We start from the raw sequence: 15,736 nt of genomic DNA on the forward strand, positions 1-15,736 counted from the left end.
GGCGGGGAGAAGGGGACAACAGAGGATGAGATGGTTGGATGACATCACTGATTCGATGGACGTGACTGTGAGGGAGCACAGGGTGTTGGCGATAGACAGGGAGGCCTGGTGTGCTGCAGTCCGTGGGATCGCAAAAATCGAACGTGACTGAGTGACTGAACTAAACTGAACATTAACTGGTTTCTCAGTACTTCAGAAATATTTGGTTTGTGATCTTTAAACACTTTGGAAAAAGTGATCTTGTGCATGAATGTTTTAACTTAGTATGGAGACAATGTGACAATACAGTGGCAGCCAACACTCTCAGTTCCATGAATTGTTTTCTTATATAAATGATGAGGAAGAATGTGTTTCTAGAAGTAAAAGCACTTCAAACTTTTTAAAGTTAAGTTTAATATTCATATTTGCTGTGATTCCACAGCTTTATGGGAAGTAAAAAATTTGTGAATTGGTTCATGTTTGAATAATTTGTTTTCTAAATGCTAGAATACTGGCTCAAGGCAGCCATACTGACAAAAAGTGAGAGATATGCATTATTTATGTTTGTTTTCATCTAGAATTAATTGCTTATCAATGATGATCAGCCCCATGAAGTCTGCCCTTTTCCTTTTGTGTGATGTGATGAGTGTCTAATATTATCTGTGTTCTGAAGAGTCAGTGAGTAGCAAATAAAAGAAATTTGTTTTTGCCTCTGAATTATTCAGTTCTTTGTAACTCTGGCATTTTTATTCCCTTTCCTCTTTTCAGTAAGTTATTTGAAAATCTTTAATATCTCCCTCCACTATTGTCCTAGAAATAACTAGACTGTTTAGAAAAGCTTTATAACTCTTTTGAGAGGGCAAGATTTTCTTCTTTTTATGTTTCAGTCTTCCCAAGAGGGTGACCTCTGTTGTGTATTGGAACTTGGTACAGTTAAAACTTTACGTGGATATCCATGGAATCAGGCCAGGGTTTAGAGATCCTGACTCAGTGTCTTTTTATTGTGTCTTTGTGTTCAGGTAACTTAAATCTATCAAATTCTTCTTTGATAAAATAGTAACTATAATAATGGCTCATATTTATTAACCTAGGCACTAGTCTACATACTTAAATACTTTAACACTGAATATCTATAAAAATTCTTTGCATTAGGTAATATTGTGATTACTAACTTGCAGATAAAGGGAAAATATTAATACTATAATTATTCCAATTTTGCCAAAAAGAGAAATTGATGCTAGCAAAGATGACATTAAGTTACTTTCCCAAGGAACACAGCTACTGAATGACACAGCCAGAAGCTGAACTATAGTAAATACTGCACTGTCTGTTACTTGCTAGGTCATGTTGTGAGAATTAGTTAATTCTAGTAAAAACACATCATCGTGAACTTTGCCTAATAAGTTCTCAGTAAGTGGTGACTATAACTGTTTTCACTGAGACAGCAAGGAGGAAAAAAGGCATAGCAGTGAGAATGGGAGGTAAAGTATCTGTTATTTTCGCTGTAGATCTCCCCTACTTGGAACAGTGGTTTTTAATAAATGAAGGGATGCATAGCGATTGACCTTAGGGCAGGACGAAATTGGACAGAATTAATAGAAACCTTATATAAGGGTACAAAATGTTTCAAGTGTGTCATGAGTGATCTTACTCAGTTAGTGGCCCTTACAGTTTGTGTAACCCAGGTGGCGCTGTTGGTAAAGAGCCCACCTGCCAATGCAGGAGACAGGTAGATGTGGGTTCAATCCCTGGGTCGGGAAGATCCCCTGCAGAAGGAAATGGCAACCCACGCCAGTATTCTTGCCTGGGAAATCCCATGGGCGGAGGAGCCTGGCAGGCTACAGTCTATGGAGTTGCAAAGAGTCGGACATGAGTGAGCACACATGCACGTGCAGTTTGTTTCTGTAATCATAATAAAGCTGAGAAAGGGATGTAAGAATAAGAGAAATGAAAAGAGGCTTTAAGAAAAAGTCCCCAAAGAAGTTAATGTTATAATAATCTCAATTATTTTTTTAATTAATTGGAGTTGTTCAGTTCAGTTCATTTCAGTTGTTCAGTCGTGTCCAACTCTTTGTGACCCCATGAATCCCAGCACACCAGGCCTCCCTGTCCATAGCCAACTCCCGGAGTTCACTCAAACTTACGTCCATCGAGTTGGTGATGCCATCCAGCCATCTCATCCTCTGTCGCCCCCTCTTCCTCCTGCCCCCAATCCCACCCCCCCCCCGCCCCCACCCCCCGCCGCAGCATCAGGGTCTTTTCCAGTGAGTCAACTCTTCACATGAGGTGGCCAAAGTATTGGAGTTTCAGCTTCAACATCAGTCCTTCCAATGAACACCCAGGACTGATCTCCTTTAGAATGGACCGGTTGGATCTCCTTGCAGTCCAAGGGACTCTCAAGAGTCTTCTCCAACACCACAGTTCAAAAGCATCAATTCTTCGGTGCTCAGCTTTCTTCACAGTCCAACTCTCACATCCATACATGACCACTGAAAAAACCATAGCCTTGACTAGATGGACCTTTGTTGGCAAAGTGATGTCTCTGCTTTTCAATATGCTATCTAGGTTGGTCATAACTTTCCTTCCAAGGAGTAAGCGTCTTTTAATTTCATGGCTGCAATCACCATCTGCAGTGATTTTGGAGCCCCCCAAAATAGAGTCTGACACTGTTTCCACTGTTTCCCCATCTATTTCCCATGAAGTTGTACTTGGTAGCAAAAAAAGGGAAAAGAGAAGGAAAAAAACCTCACAATAAAATGTTAATTTGTTGCAGATTTGATGTAATTGAAAAGAAAGGATGACCATCCTGTGATTTACTGGAATTAAAAATAATGATTATTCAACCTTTGGGAAATTTTGTAAATGCTATTTCAAGTTACTTTTTTGAATGAATGCCAAAAGTAATATTAATGTGAAATTTTTGTCTGTTCATGTCTCTGTGAGGAGAAGGAACAAATTCACTCCACTGCAGTGTATATATTCACACAAATATTTCCAAGAACAGTGGTGATGTTTTGTTACCCTTGGCTGATGACATTCAAATACTTTATTTAATTAAATAATTTATTTTATCTTTAATAGGTCAGTATAGTAATTCAACTTTAAAATAAATAATAGTATTTAATACTTCTTATTATTTAATAATAATTATTATTAAATAATAATAAATGTATGTAGTTTAGCAAAAAAGAAATCATTGAACCATTGTAAAATATATAATTTGTGCTTTTCTTATATCATATGTGTTAATCATCTGTAAGTCTGTCTTACTAAGGATAAAAAGGCAAGGTCTCAGTTAAAATAAGCTGTTACTATAGTAAATATTTTATAACCCTAGAGTAGTTAAAACTTTCAATTCTCAAGTGTTAGATATGCTGTATTAAGTTTGGCTAATACTATTTTTGTTTGAGAAAACAGGCCATTAGTTTTGCCAAACTGTATCTTTTTGGATTGCATTTAAAATTTCGTTTTAAAAAGTATAAACAGAGTTTAATTCTAAACAAGAACAAATGAAGAAAAATATGTAACTCTGTAGTCATTATTGTCACTCATTTTTAAATGATGGGAGAAAACAGCACCAAAACTCAAATTTGCTTAAACAATTATAATTGCAGGAGACAGATCCTACCTGGTAAGTTTCTGCTTTCATTGCGCCTCCATGTCACTGTATGGCAAAACCAATACAGTATTGTAAAGTAAAAAAAAAAAAAAAGAATGAGGAAAGCAGGCATTCTTCCTATTTACTTTGTTTCCACCATGGCTAAAAATACAGAAATTTGTTAGCAATGGAAAAATGCATGTTTAACACTCGAATTGGTATACATGCTATGAATACATCATACGTGTATTTTGATATCAGATCCACTAAAACATCAGAAAGAAAATAATTAGTTTTTATTTCCTTGGAGACAAGGAAACCATTGTTACTTTTAAATATGCTCAATCATAAATTAAAAATTCTAATGCAGTAGTTTAAAGTTAAATAATTATCAACATTTTTATGTTTATTATATACTTTCAAGCACTTTCCATTTTTTAATTCATTTAAGCTTCATTAGACCTCCCCGGTGGCTCAGATGGTAAAGCATCTGCCTACAATGCAGGAGACCCAGGTTCGATCCCTGGGTTGGGAAGATCCTCTGGAGAAGGAAATGGCAACCCACTCCAGTACTCTTGGCTGGAAAATCCCATGGACGGAGGAGTGTTGTAGCCTACAGTCCATGGGGTCGCAAAGAGTCGGACACGACTGAGCGACTTCACTTTAAGCTTCATTACAGACCTATAGGGTAGTTATTTATTATTCTCATTTTAAGATGAGAAAATTGATTCACAGAGAAGTTAGGGAGTTTTCCCAAGGCTGCACATCTAGTATGCAGTTAATAAAACATTTGAGAAACCTTTCTTGTGTCAAGCACTGTCCTAAGCACTAGGGTGCATATGTGTGCTCAGTTGCCAAATTGTGTCCAACTCTTTGCGACCCCATGGACTGTAGACCGCCAGGCTCCTCTGTCCATGGGATCTCTCAGGCAAGAAGACTGGAGTGGGTTGCCACTTTCTTCCAGAAATGAATAAAGCAGAAGGCAATAAAGAATATTGAGGGTTTGCATATTTGGTTAGAATAGTTGATAAAATTTTCATTGGAAGGGAGAAAATTTACTTGGGTAAAGGTTTTTTTCACAATTTTGAAAGGTTATACTTTATTTATAGTTGTTATAAAATATTGGCTATATTCCCTGTGTTATATAATATATCCTTGTAGCTTTTTAAAAACATTTATTTATTTTTTAATTGAAGGACAATTGCTTTACAGAATTTTGTTGTTTTCTGTCAAACATTAACAAGAATCAGCTATAGGTATACATATGTCCCTCTTGAACCTCCCTCCTATCTCCCTCCCCATCCCACCCCTCTAGATTGTACAGAGCCCTTGTTTGAGTTCCCTGAGTCATACAGCAAATTCCAATTGGCTATTTATTTTATATATGGTAATGTGTATGTGTTACTCTCTCCATACATCCCACCCTCTCCTTTCTCCCCTCCCCCAGTGTTCATGAGTCTGTTCTCTATATCTGTTTCTCCATTGCTACCCTGAAAATAATTTAATCGGTATCATATTTCTAGATTCCATATATATGCATTAGTATACAACATTTATCTTTCCCTTTCTGACTTACTTCACTCTGTATAATAGGCTTTAGGTTCATCCACCTCATTAGAACTGACTCAAATATGTTCTTTTTTATGGCCGAGTAATATTCCAGCTTCTTATCCATTCATCTGCTGATGCACATCTAGGTTGCTTCCATGTTCTAGCTATTGTAAATTGCACTGCAGTGAACATTGGGGTACATGTGTCTTTTTCAATTTTGGTGTCCTCAGGGTATATGCCTATTATTGGGATTGCTGGGTCATTGGGTAAAGATTTGAAGGAATTAATTAAGGAAAAAAAACTTTTAGCCATGTGAAATTAAGGAAAGTTTCTAGGTATCGAGCCCTATAGAAGATTTCAATTTGGAAATGAATCAGCTTAGGTTGATGATTAAATATAAAATATTTATATCAACTGCAGTTTTGTATTGGATATTTTCTCTTTATCCCTTAAGATCCATTGTCTACTATTCAGCAGTCTTCTCTGTGCCCTAGGAGCTTGTGAGTATGTGCTGTTTTAGTGTCTTTGTCCTTTGGCTTCTAGTTTGGTTTGGCCAATGGGAGCCCCAGCAAGAGCAGAAAGGAAAGAGAAGAGAGAGGTCAGGAACTTATTGCCTTTTGGCTTCTCTGAGGGGTCTCCATGGGCTGGAGACTCCTCTCTACCTAAGGTTATGACCTCTATCAGATGTCTCCCTCCACAAGACTCTATCCTTTTGCCTTGGATAATTGTTCCCTCCCCACACCTACTAGCTTAGGATGGTAAAGATGTCCTCCTGTTACTAGCTAAAGATGCTGGGCTATCTCTTGTGCTTTCCCTTGACGCCATACACTCCTTTGGAAAGGGTCTCTCTTTTAAACACTCTCTAAGGATTGCCTGAATATACGTTCCTCTCCCCAATGTCATCTTGATGGACAGTCACCATGTTCTCTGCATATCTGGCATGCCACATCTTCTCAATGAGGTTTTTTAATTTGCTTGTCAATGTAAATTCCTCTAATGAATGAACATGAGTACAAATGTGTAATTATTAGATATTTAATACACTCAAAGTTTGCATTTTCCCTCCATCTAGTCCCATCTTTTGATAAAGTATTTGTAATTGAAAAGCATTTGTGAGTGACTATGAAATCCCTTTAACTTTTTTCTTTCATAACAGCTTTATTGAGATAAAATTACATATTACAAAGTTTACTTTTTGAAAGATATAATTCAGTTGTTTTTAGTATAGTCACAAATAATCACATCTGTATAATTCCAGAATATTTTCATTACCCCCAAAAGAATTCCATTAGCAGTCACTCTCCATTCCCCTTTATCCTTTACTCCTTGCAATCACTAATCTGTTTTCTGTCTCTGTGGATTTGCATATTCTGAATGTTTCATATAAATGAAATTATGCAGTATATGGCCTTTTGTGTCTGGCTTATTTCAACTTACATAATTTTCTCAAGGTTTATCCATGTCATAGCATATATCAGAACTTCATTCCTCTTTATGGCAGAACAATATTCCAGTATGTGGATATATCACATTTTGTTTATCCATCCATCAGTTGTTGGATATTTGCATTGTTTCCACTTTTTGACTGTTTTAATTAGTGCTACCGTGAATGTTTGTGTACAAGTTTTCATATGAAGATACATTTTCAATTCTCTTGGGTATATATATATATTCACATCTAGGGGTGAGAGTTGTTGAAGCATATGATAACTCTATGTTTAACATTAGGAGGACCTTCCATACTGTTCTCCAAAGTGATTTTACATTCCCACCAACAGTGCATGATGGTTGCAGTCTCTGCCTCCTCATCAACACTTGTTATTAGCTGTTTTTGGGTTACAGCCATCCTGGTAGATGGAAAGTAATATCTGTTTTATAGTTTTGATTTGCATTTCCCTGATGACTAACAATACTGAACATCTTTCCATGTACTTGTTGGTTATTTATATACTTTCTTGGAGGAAATGCTTATTCAAATCCTTTGTCCATTTTTTAAAGCATTTTTTTTTAATTTGGACCATTTTTAAAGTCTTTATTGAATTGTTAAAATATTGTTTCTGTTTTATGTTTTTTGGGTTTTTTTTTGGCTGTTAGGCATTGGGATCTCAGCTCCCAGAACAGGGGTCAAACCTGCAACCTACATTGCAAGGACAAGTCTTATTTTTTTTAATTAATGTATTTATTTTAATTGGGGGCTAGTTGAGTTCAGTCGCTCAGTCCTGTCAGACTCTTTGTGACCCCATGGACTGCAGCACGCCAGGCCTCCCTGTCCATCACCAACTCCCAGAGTTTACACAAACTAATGTCCATTGAGTCGGTGATACCATCCAACCATCTCCTCTGTCATCCCCTTCTCCTCCCACCTTCAATCTTTCCCAGCATCAGGGTCTTTTCAAATGAGTCAATTCTTTGCATCAGGTGGCCAAAGTATTGGAGTTTCAGCTTCAGGATCAGTCCTTCCAATGAATATTCAGGACTAATTTCCTTTAGGATGGACTGGTTGGCTCTCCTTGCAGTCCAGGGGACTCAGAAGAGTCTTCTCCAACACCACAGTTCAAAAGTATCAATTCTTCAGCACTCAGCTTTCTTTATAGTTCAACTCTCACATCCATATATAACTACTGGAAAAACCATAGCTTTGACTAAATGGACCTTTACTGGCAAAGTTATGTCTCTGCTTTTTAATATGCTGTCTCAGTTGGTCATAACTTTTCTTCCAAAGGGCAAGTGTCTTTTAATTTCATGGCTGTAGTCACCATCTGCAGTGACTTTGGAGCACCCCCAAATAAAGTCTGTTACTGTTTCTACTGTTTCCCCATCTATCTGCCATGAAGTGATGGGACCGGATGCCATGATCAAATTGCCAGCATCTGCTGGATCCTAGAAAAAGCAATGGAGTGCAGAAAAACACCTACTTCTGCTTTTTGACTATGCCAAAGCCTTTGACTCTGTGGATCACAACAAACTGTGGAAAATTCTGAAAGAGATGAGAATACCAGACCATCTGACCTGCCTCTTGAGAAATCTGTATGCAGGTCAGGAAGCAACAGTTAGAACTGGACATGGAACAGCAGACTGGTTCCAAATAGGAAAAGGAGTATGTCAAGGCTGTATATTGTCACCCTGCTTATTTAACTTCTATGCAGAGTACATCATGAGAAACGCTGGGCTGGATGAAGCACAAGCTGGAATCAAGATTGCTGGGAAAAATATCAATAACCTCAGATATACAGATGACACCACCCTTATGGCAGAAAGGGAAGAAGAACTAAAGAGACTCTTGATGAAAGTGAAAGAGGAGAGTGAAAAAGTTGGCTTAAAACTCAGAGACTTTAGATGTCCCTTAAACTCTTTTTATAAAAATTTATGAATATATGTCTGACAGTGGTTAGGTATAAGGGAGCAAGGAAAGAGTGCTTATTTTAAAGAGAAAAAATGTGTAAAACAGATTTCCTAGAAAGAATGTTGCTTACTAGGGACAGATTATAGCTAATATGATTTTCTAAATAATATAAATATACTAATGTAATGTTATGATAGTTTAAAAAGGAAACCAATAATAAACTCAAATATACGAAGTAAAGTGAATCTTTAGTACTCCCTCTGAAACACTGAGTACGATATTATAATCTTGATTTTCTGTTAGGATCATTGTAGACTTTATTTTCCAAGTGGGAAAAAATAAAAATAAACATTGGGTCAGAATTTTTACTTTTAATTGATATTTTAATTTTATTGACATTACCAAGAGAAATGTTCCTCAGTTCAGTTCAGTTCAGTCGCTCAGTCATGTCTGACTCTTTGCGACCCCACGAATCGCAGCACGCCAGGCCTCCCTGTCCATCACCAACTCCCGGAGTTCACTCAGACTCACGTCCATCGAGTCTGTGATGCCATCCAGCCATTTCATCCTCTGTCGTCCCCTTCTCCTCCTGCTCCCAATCCCTCCCAGCATCAGAGTCTTTTCCAATGAGTCAGCTCTTCTCATGAGGTGGCCAAAGTACTGGAGCTTCAGCTTTAGCATCATTCCTTCCAAAGAAATCCCAGGGCTGATCTCCTTCAGAATGGACTGGTTGGATCTCCTTGCAGTCCAAGGGATTCTCAAGAGTCTTCTCCAACACCACAGTTCAAAAGCATCAATTCTTCAGCGCTCAGCCTTCTTCACAAGCTACATTAAAAAAATCAGCACACAACAGATAGCAGCAACAATTTCAATATCATTATTGGCAGACAGCAATCCTAACTAGTAGCAGCTAACATTTATTGATTTTTTTATCGAATGATAGGGACCATGTTAAAGCCATTGTCTGGATTTTTTCATTTAATCTGCACAATAACCCTGTGATTATATACTGTTATTGTCCCCATTTTGCAGATGAAAAAGTAGAGAAACTTCTCTGAGGTCTTCTCTGGTCAGGGAATGACTGAGCTGGAGTTTCAGTCCAGGCAGTGGGAATCTGTACTTGTTACTCTAGGCTGAGAAGCTTTCTAAAATAGTTCACTGGTTGGACCAATGTAGACAAGCAAAAATTTTTTCTTAATGAGCCCCTTCTCAATTTGCATTTTTACTTGCTTAATAGCTTAAATAAGGTCTCCATATGCATTTCTTTGATGTACAGAAAACATCCTTGCCGTGGAGTACATAAAGTGGTATTCATTCTTCCTGCTTAATACATTTACAGTCATTGAGAATACTCGTTTTTTCAAAGCAAGTATATTTCAATTGTTTTTCAAAGATGGAATATTTTTAATGATAAAAGGTACAATTCACAAAGAAGATAGACATCATAAACCATTAGGCACTATAATAACGAAGAAAAAAGAATACATAAAGGAAAAATCAGAAGAAACATAAGGGAAAAGAAAAAATATGTAATAATAGTGAGACATATTAAGGTTTCTCTGAGACTATTTTATCAAGAGCAGAAAAAATAAGACTAGGAGCATCTTGAACTATGTCATTAATAATTTAAATATAATAGATTTATATTTAATTAATTTATATTAATCATATCCTACACAAATATATTTAAAATTTTGTATCTCATATGCTGTTATTAGATGTCCAAGGACATTTAGAAAAACTGGCAAAAAGGTAAACATTATTAAATTTCAAAAAGTAGAATTTGTGTGTGTGCATGTATGATTCAGTTATACCTATACATATGTTAGTTTTGAAATTATTCTCCATTATTGGTTATTACAAGACACTGACTGTGCTATGCATTAAACTTTTGTTGCTTGTCGCATATATGTATATTTTTAAATTAGAAATCTAGCAGAGAATACTAACTGTTAATAAAAGAGAATTACTAAATAAATTTGACAAGTCAAAGTTATACAGAGAATTAATTCGATTATTTTTAAAATAAATCTATCCTAACATTTTGTTAAAATTTTACATTTTTAAAACATTAACCAGAAGTGCTATAATGTTGGAAGCCAAAAGCAAATCTGGAATGTGTATATTTCATATAGTCTAACAAAGAATTCTCAAGATCAACAAAACAGTTAAATAAGGTGGCATTGAAAGCACTGAATATAATATATCAACAAAGTAATTTTGAATTGTCTGATAGAATTTGGGGATGGAAATAAACAAGTAGAATATCATGTCTGTTCTTTGCTGGTGAATATGTATTTTTAAGCAAATGAAATAATACGAAAAAATCAAAACACTGTATGTTCTTACTTAGAGTTCTTTTTTTAAGCCTATGTGTTAACTTTTGAAGGTGATGGACTAGAAAGGAGGATAAGACATGACTGTTACATTAAAAGTGTTATATATATTTTTTCTGTTTATAAATGTAAACTCTGTTCTTATATAATAGTATAGAATTATGGTCTTTTCCTAGGCCTATGTTAACTTTCTCCCCTCTCTCTTTATATGTCCAAGGGGAACTGGATTATCTGGAAATTCTGCCAAATATCCGCATGGTCCTCCACATTGATAACATCAAGCTAGTTCAGTTAGACGAGCAAACTCGTAAGATCAGATGAGCCAGAAGTGACAAGCGGACTGGAGGCCTTAGTAAGACTCATGCATTCCAGAGGGTGAAGGGCAAAGAGGTTCAGAGGGCTCCCACATTACCGAAGTTGTTAAAGGCCTAGTGGTCCGGGTCATACTGGGACATCCCCTCCAAAGTAAAGGACAAATAATTACACGTGAACCTCCTACCAGTAAGAAGGCAGTCTAATTCCTGTCTGACTTCTCTGGGTTCTGTGAGCACCATTAGAGTGAGGACACAGGAAAGGTCAAATATAATGGAAAGTGCTTGCTATTTTTTCCTGTGGAGGAGATGGTTAACACACCATCATACTCTCTTTCTATAAAAACAAACTATATATTATCTGTATGTTATTTATTCTTATGGGAGAGACAACAAACAAGGAAATAAATATACATTTTTTTTCCCCTTGACAACTATTTGTTCTTCCCATTAGACTATGAGCTCCTTTAAAGTGGGAGATATATCCCAGCATCTAAAATTATGGCCAGCACATAGCAGTCTCTTGGAGAATATGTGATTGAATGAATGAATGACTAAATGTAGAATATAAGCATAATAAATATATACTCATAAGTATATGGAAGGAAAGCTATGATAAACCTAAACAGCATACTAAAAAGCAGAGACATCATTTTGCCTACAAAGGTCTGTATAGTCAGTGAAAGTCACTCAGTCATGTCCAACTCTTTGTGACCCCATGGACTATACAGTCCATGGAATTCTCCAGGCCAGAATACTGGAGTGGGTAGCCTTTCCCATCTCCAGGGGATCTTCCGAACCTAGGGATCGAACCCAGGTCTCCCTCTTTGCAGGTGGATTCTTTACCAGCTGAGCCACCTGGGAAGCTGTCTAGTCAAAGCTATGGTTTTTCCAGTAGTCATGTATGGATGTGAATTGGAACATAAAGAAGACTGAGCAGTGGAGAACTGATTCTTTCTAACTGTAATACTAGAGAAGAGTCCCTTGGAGGGCAAGGAGATCAAACCAGTCAGTCCTAAAGGAAATCAATCCTGAATATGCATTGGAAGGACTGGTAGTGAAGCTGAAGCTCCAATGCTTTGGCCACCTGATGTGAATAGAAGACTCACTGGAAAATGCTGGGAAAAGTTGAAGGGCAAAGGAGAAGCGGCGGCCGAAGATGAGATGGTTAGATAGTATCATAGACTCAATGGACATGAATCCGAGCAAACCCTGGAAGATGGTGAACATAGGAGCCTGGTGTGCTGCAGCCCATGAGGTTGCAAAGAGTTGGACTTTGAGACTTATGACTTAGCAACTAAGCAGCAACAGCAACAGTATATACATAAATATATAGTATACAATACAAGCACGTAAGCACACACCTAAATGTCAGTTCAGTTCAGTTACTCAGTCATGTCCAGCTCTTTGCAACCCCGTGGACTGCAGCATGCCAGGTTTCCCTGTCTATCACCAACTCCCGAAGTTAACTCAAACTCATGTCCATCGAGTTGGTGATCCCCAACCATCTCATCCTTCCACACATAAGTGTGGAAGGGATATATCTTCATTTCCTATAAATTTGGGTACTTCTTTACTCACATACAGGTACCCGAGAGTACCCCTGGTTTAGAACACTCAGAGAAGCTTTAGCCCAAGTGTGAGACCGAAGATTTTGCCACCTGCCTACAGAACCATATTTTCACCTCCAAAAATTAGCCATAAGGTCAGGGAAGGGACCAGAGGCATGGAGACACAATTGGAGAGAGGAAGGTGCGAAGGGAGTGGAGTTAGATAAGAAGGAAGAGAAGGCGTCCCCATGGCAGGTGAGGACCAGGGAATAGAGTGCAGTGTTCCTGAAGCGTGAATCGCCTGTGGACATCTGCTGCCCAGCAGGCCTGCAAGCCCACTGAAAGGATGCGGGTGTAGATGCAAGTGAAGGGAGACCTCCTTCTGGTTCATGCTGAAAGTGGTCAGAACCAAGGCAATGACAGGCACACAGCCCTTGTCAGTAAACATGACCATCTGCCTAGAGCTCCTGCTGTGTCCCAGGACTGTAGAAGCATTAGCCTAATAATCTTTACAGTAACTCTATTTTGCAGACATTAAAAAAAGAAGAAGATCAGGTCAATTATGTAATTAAGACAAAGTTATAAAGCCAGCCAGAACTATGTTTTGAATTAAAACTCGGCTGTCTTAATTCCAAAATTAGGTTTTAAAATTCCAGTGTGCTACCTCACTGGGCTCTTGGTCCTGGTTTTTTGAATAGTGCTGTCTTTTTCTACTTGGACAGGAATACTTTCTGCTACTTAAACACTGGACAAGTTACTTCATTTCTTTAAGGCCCAGTGTCTTTAGCTATAAAAGAAAGATATCACTGATTTCATAAGATTACTGTGAGCCTTAAATGAGTTGATCTATGCAAGTTGCTTAGACAGCACTTTGCTCAGAATAAGCACTTAAGGTTTCTTTATTATTATGTCTGATCTTCTACAGGGACTTTAAGAAAGTTTTGATTTTAAAAAGGAAAATACTTGAAATGGATGAGAACCTCTGCATTAGAATCCAACCTCATCTCTAAGGAGCTATGACTTGGAAAGCCACTTACACTTTTTCTTATCTATTTTCCTATAGGGTGGTTTTAATGAATAAAATTCATTGTGCATATATATCACTAAACAGTGTTTGGAAAAACCATTAGTACTCACTATGTGATAAGGATGAGAAACATGAATATTATGATTTAATTATTAGCCATAATGAAAATTTACTTGGATGAAATAGGAAATGTGTGACAGAATGAAGACAACAAGACCACAATTTTTCAGCATGTTTTATGAGTCTTTCTCTGTGCTAGACAATACTGTACAGTAAATAATGATGAATCCCGCCTGTGGCAAAGGTCATGCGGAAGGGGCCTGACATGCAAAGGCGGGATCAGGCCTCGTGGGGCCCCCCTGGAACTTCTTGAGCATCTAACCCAAAACCAGAATCTGTCTGTCTTATTATTTTATGACTTTCACTGACTCCTATGACAGTAACAGGGGGCTATCCCCGACCACCTTTCTCTGGAAAAAGTTAACTTAGAGCTCCAGTTAACAGTCTCCTGCATATAAAGAGTGTCTCAGCTCAAACCCCTCTGATGGCTCTCTAACTTGCCTGACAGGTTTACCCAGACTTTAACAACTACACATGTGATTGTTTACAGCCCCCCAACGGTGAGAGGCACGAAGCTTAAAACATCTTAAAGATATAGAGCCTCTTTTAAAGAGCTAAGAATTATATTGGTGTAGGATTTCATTGTTGAGTTAATGACTGCCGCCAAGCCTCCATATCCCTTATCTTTTAGGCACCTGGAGGACATTAATCAATGTAATTGGGATGTAGAGAAAAGAATATAGTAGTTTTGATGTCAGCAATACTAGACTTTTGAGTTAATGAATTTTCTCTTTGTTATAAATTACTGTACTCCTCTTTCTTTGTTATAACTTGTGTCCTTGCTATGTAAGAATGTAACCTTAATTAGTGCTTTCTGAGAATAGCACCAAACTTTAGTAAGAACAACACTTATAGGGCAAATAAGTTTTCTGGTTGATGGACCCTTATCAGAAAAGAGCCATAAAATGCTAATAGGCCTCCTGGCCAGAAGATGATGTAAATCACCTAAGACCTGTGTATACAGCTGGCATGCAGAGAGAAAGCCTGGCCTCGATAAGGGTCAGGGCTGCCCACCCTGCGTGATTTTGTATTATCCATTGATCTCTATGTACAAATTAAAGTATAAAAGCTTTCCTGGGAAATAAAGGGACGGACCAGTTTCCTGGAAAGACTGGTTTCCCTGTGTCGTCTTTTCCTCTTCTCCTTTTCAGGCTGAATTCTCGTCTGGAACACAAAGGCTCACCGTGTCTACTAATTTTGCCTGGGCTTCTAAGACCCAAACGGGGAGGTGCTTTGCATCTCCGCTTCTTCGGGAGACCGGGAGGGTGCCTGTGGCCTAATGTAGATGGCGCAAGTCTCTTGTCTCGGGACTTTATTGGCTTCTTGTGTAAACCAAGGAATCTCAGCCCCTTTTTCTCTACTACACTATTCTCTTCTAATCTATCTTTATATCTCTAAATAAATAAATCTTTCCTAATTGCCGATTCTGTCCCCGCTTCGAATTACCCTGGATTCAACCGGGGCTGGACCCCAGTATAAAAGGAACTTGCTGCCTGATTTGGGATAAATGAGTGAGTGATAGTAGCTCAGCTGTGTTCGACTTTTTGTGACCCCATCTACTGTAGCCTGCCAGGCTCTTCTGTTAGTGGAATTCTCCAGGCAAGACTACTGGAGTGGGTTTCCATTTCCTTCTCCGGGGATCTGGGATGTGAATCACCCACAAAAGGGATAATGTTTGTAAAGCTCTCAGTACCTCATCTGTCACAGGGTGGGAGCTCAGTCACTGAGAGCTGATACTCTTGTTAGGTATTATTTATCAGAAGGTACAAAGAGCCAACCAGTATAATACCAGCAATTAGAGTCTAAGGTTTTGTATGATAAGGGGATTACTAGGAAGAGTATGGAGACTCCTCAAAAAATGGAGCACAGAACTCTACCATGTAATCCAGCTTTCCCGCTTCTGGGTATTTTATTCAAAGAA

The 15,736-nt window shown here is 38.0% G+C and overlaps 1 non-coding gene across 1 annotated transcript; it reads left to right on the top strand.

Moving 5' to 3' along the window:
* Window positions 1-4,040: 4,040 nt before the first annotated feature.
* TRNAC-ACA (transfer RNA cysteine (anticodon ACA)) lies at window positions 4,041-4,113 on the top strand. Its single transcript has one exon. It is a non-coding gene; the product is annotated as a tRNA-Cys (tRNA).
* Window positions 4,114-15,736: the final 11,623 nt, after the last annotated feature.

Source organism: Capricornis sumatraensis, chromosome 4 (assembly GCF_032405125.1).
Source record: "Capricornis sumatraensis isolate serow.1 chromosome 4, serow.2, whole genome shotgun sequence".
NCBI lineage: Eukaryota > Metazoa > Chordata > Mammalia > Artiodactyla > Bovidae > Capricornis > Capricornis sumatraensis.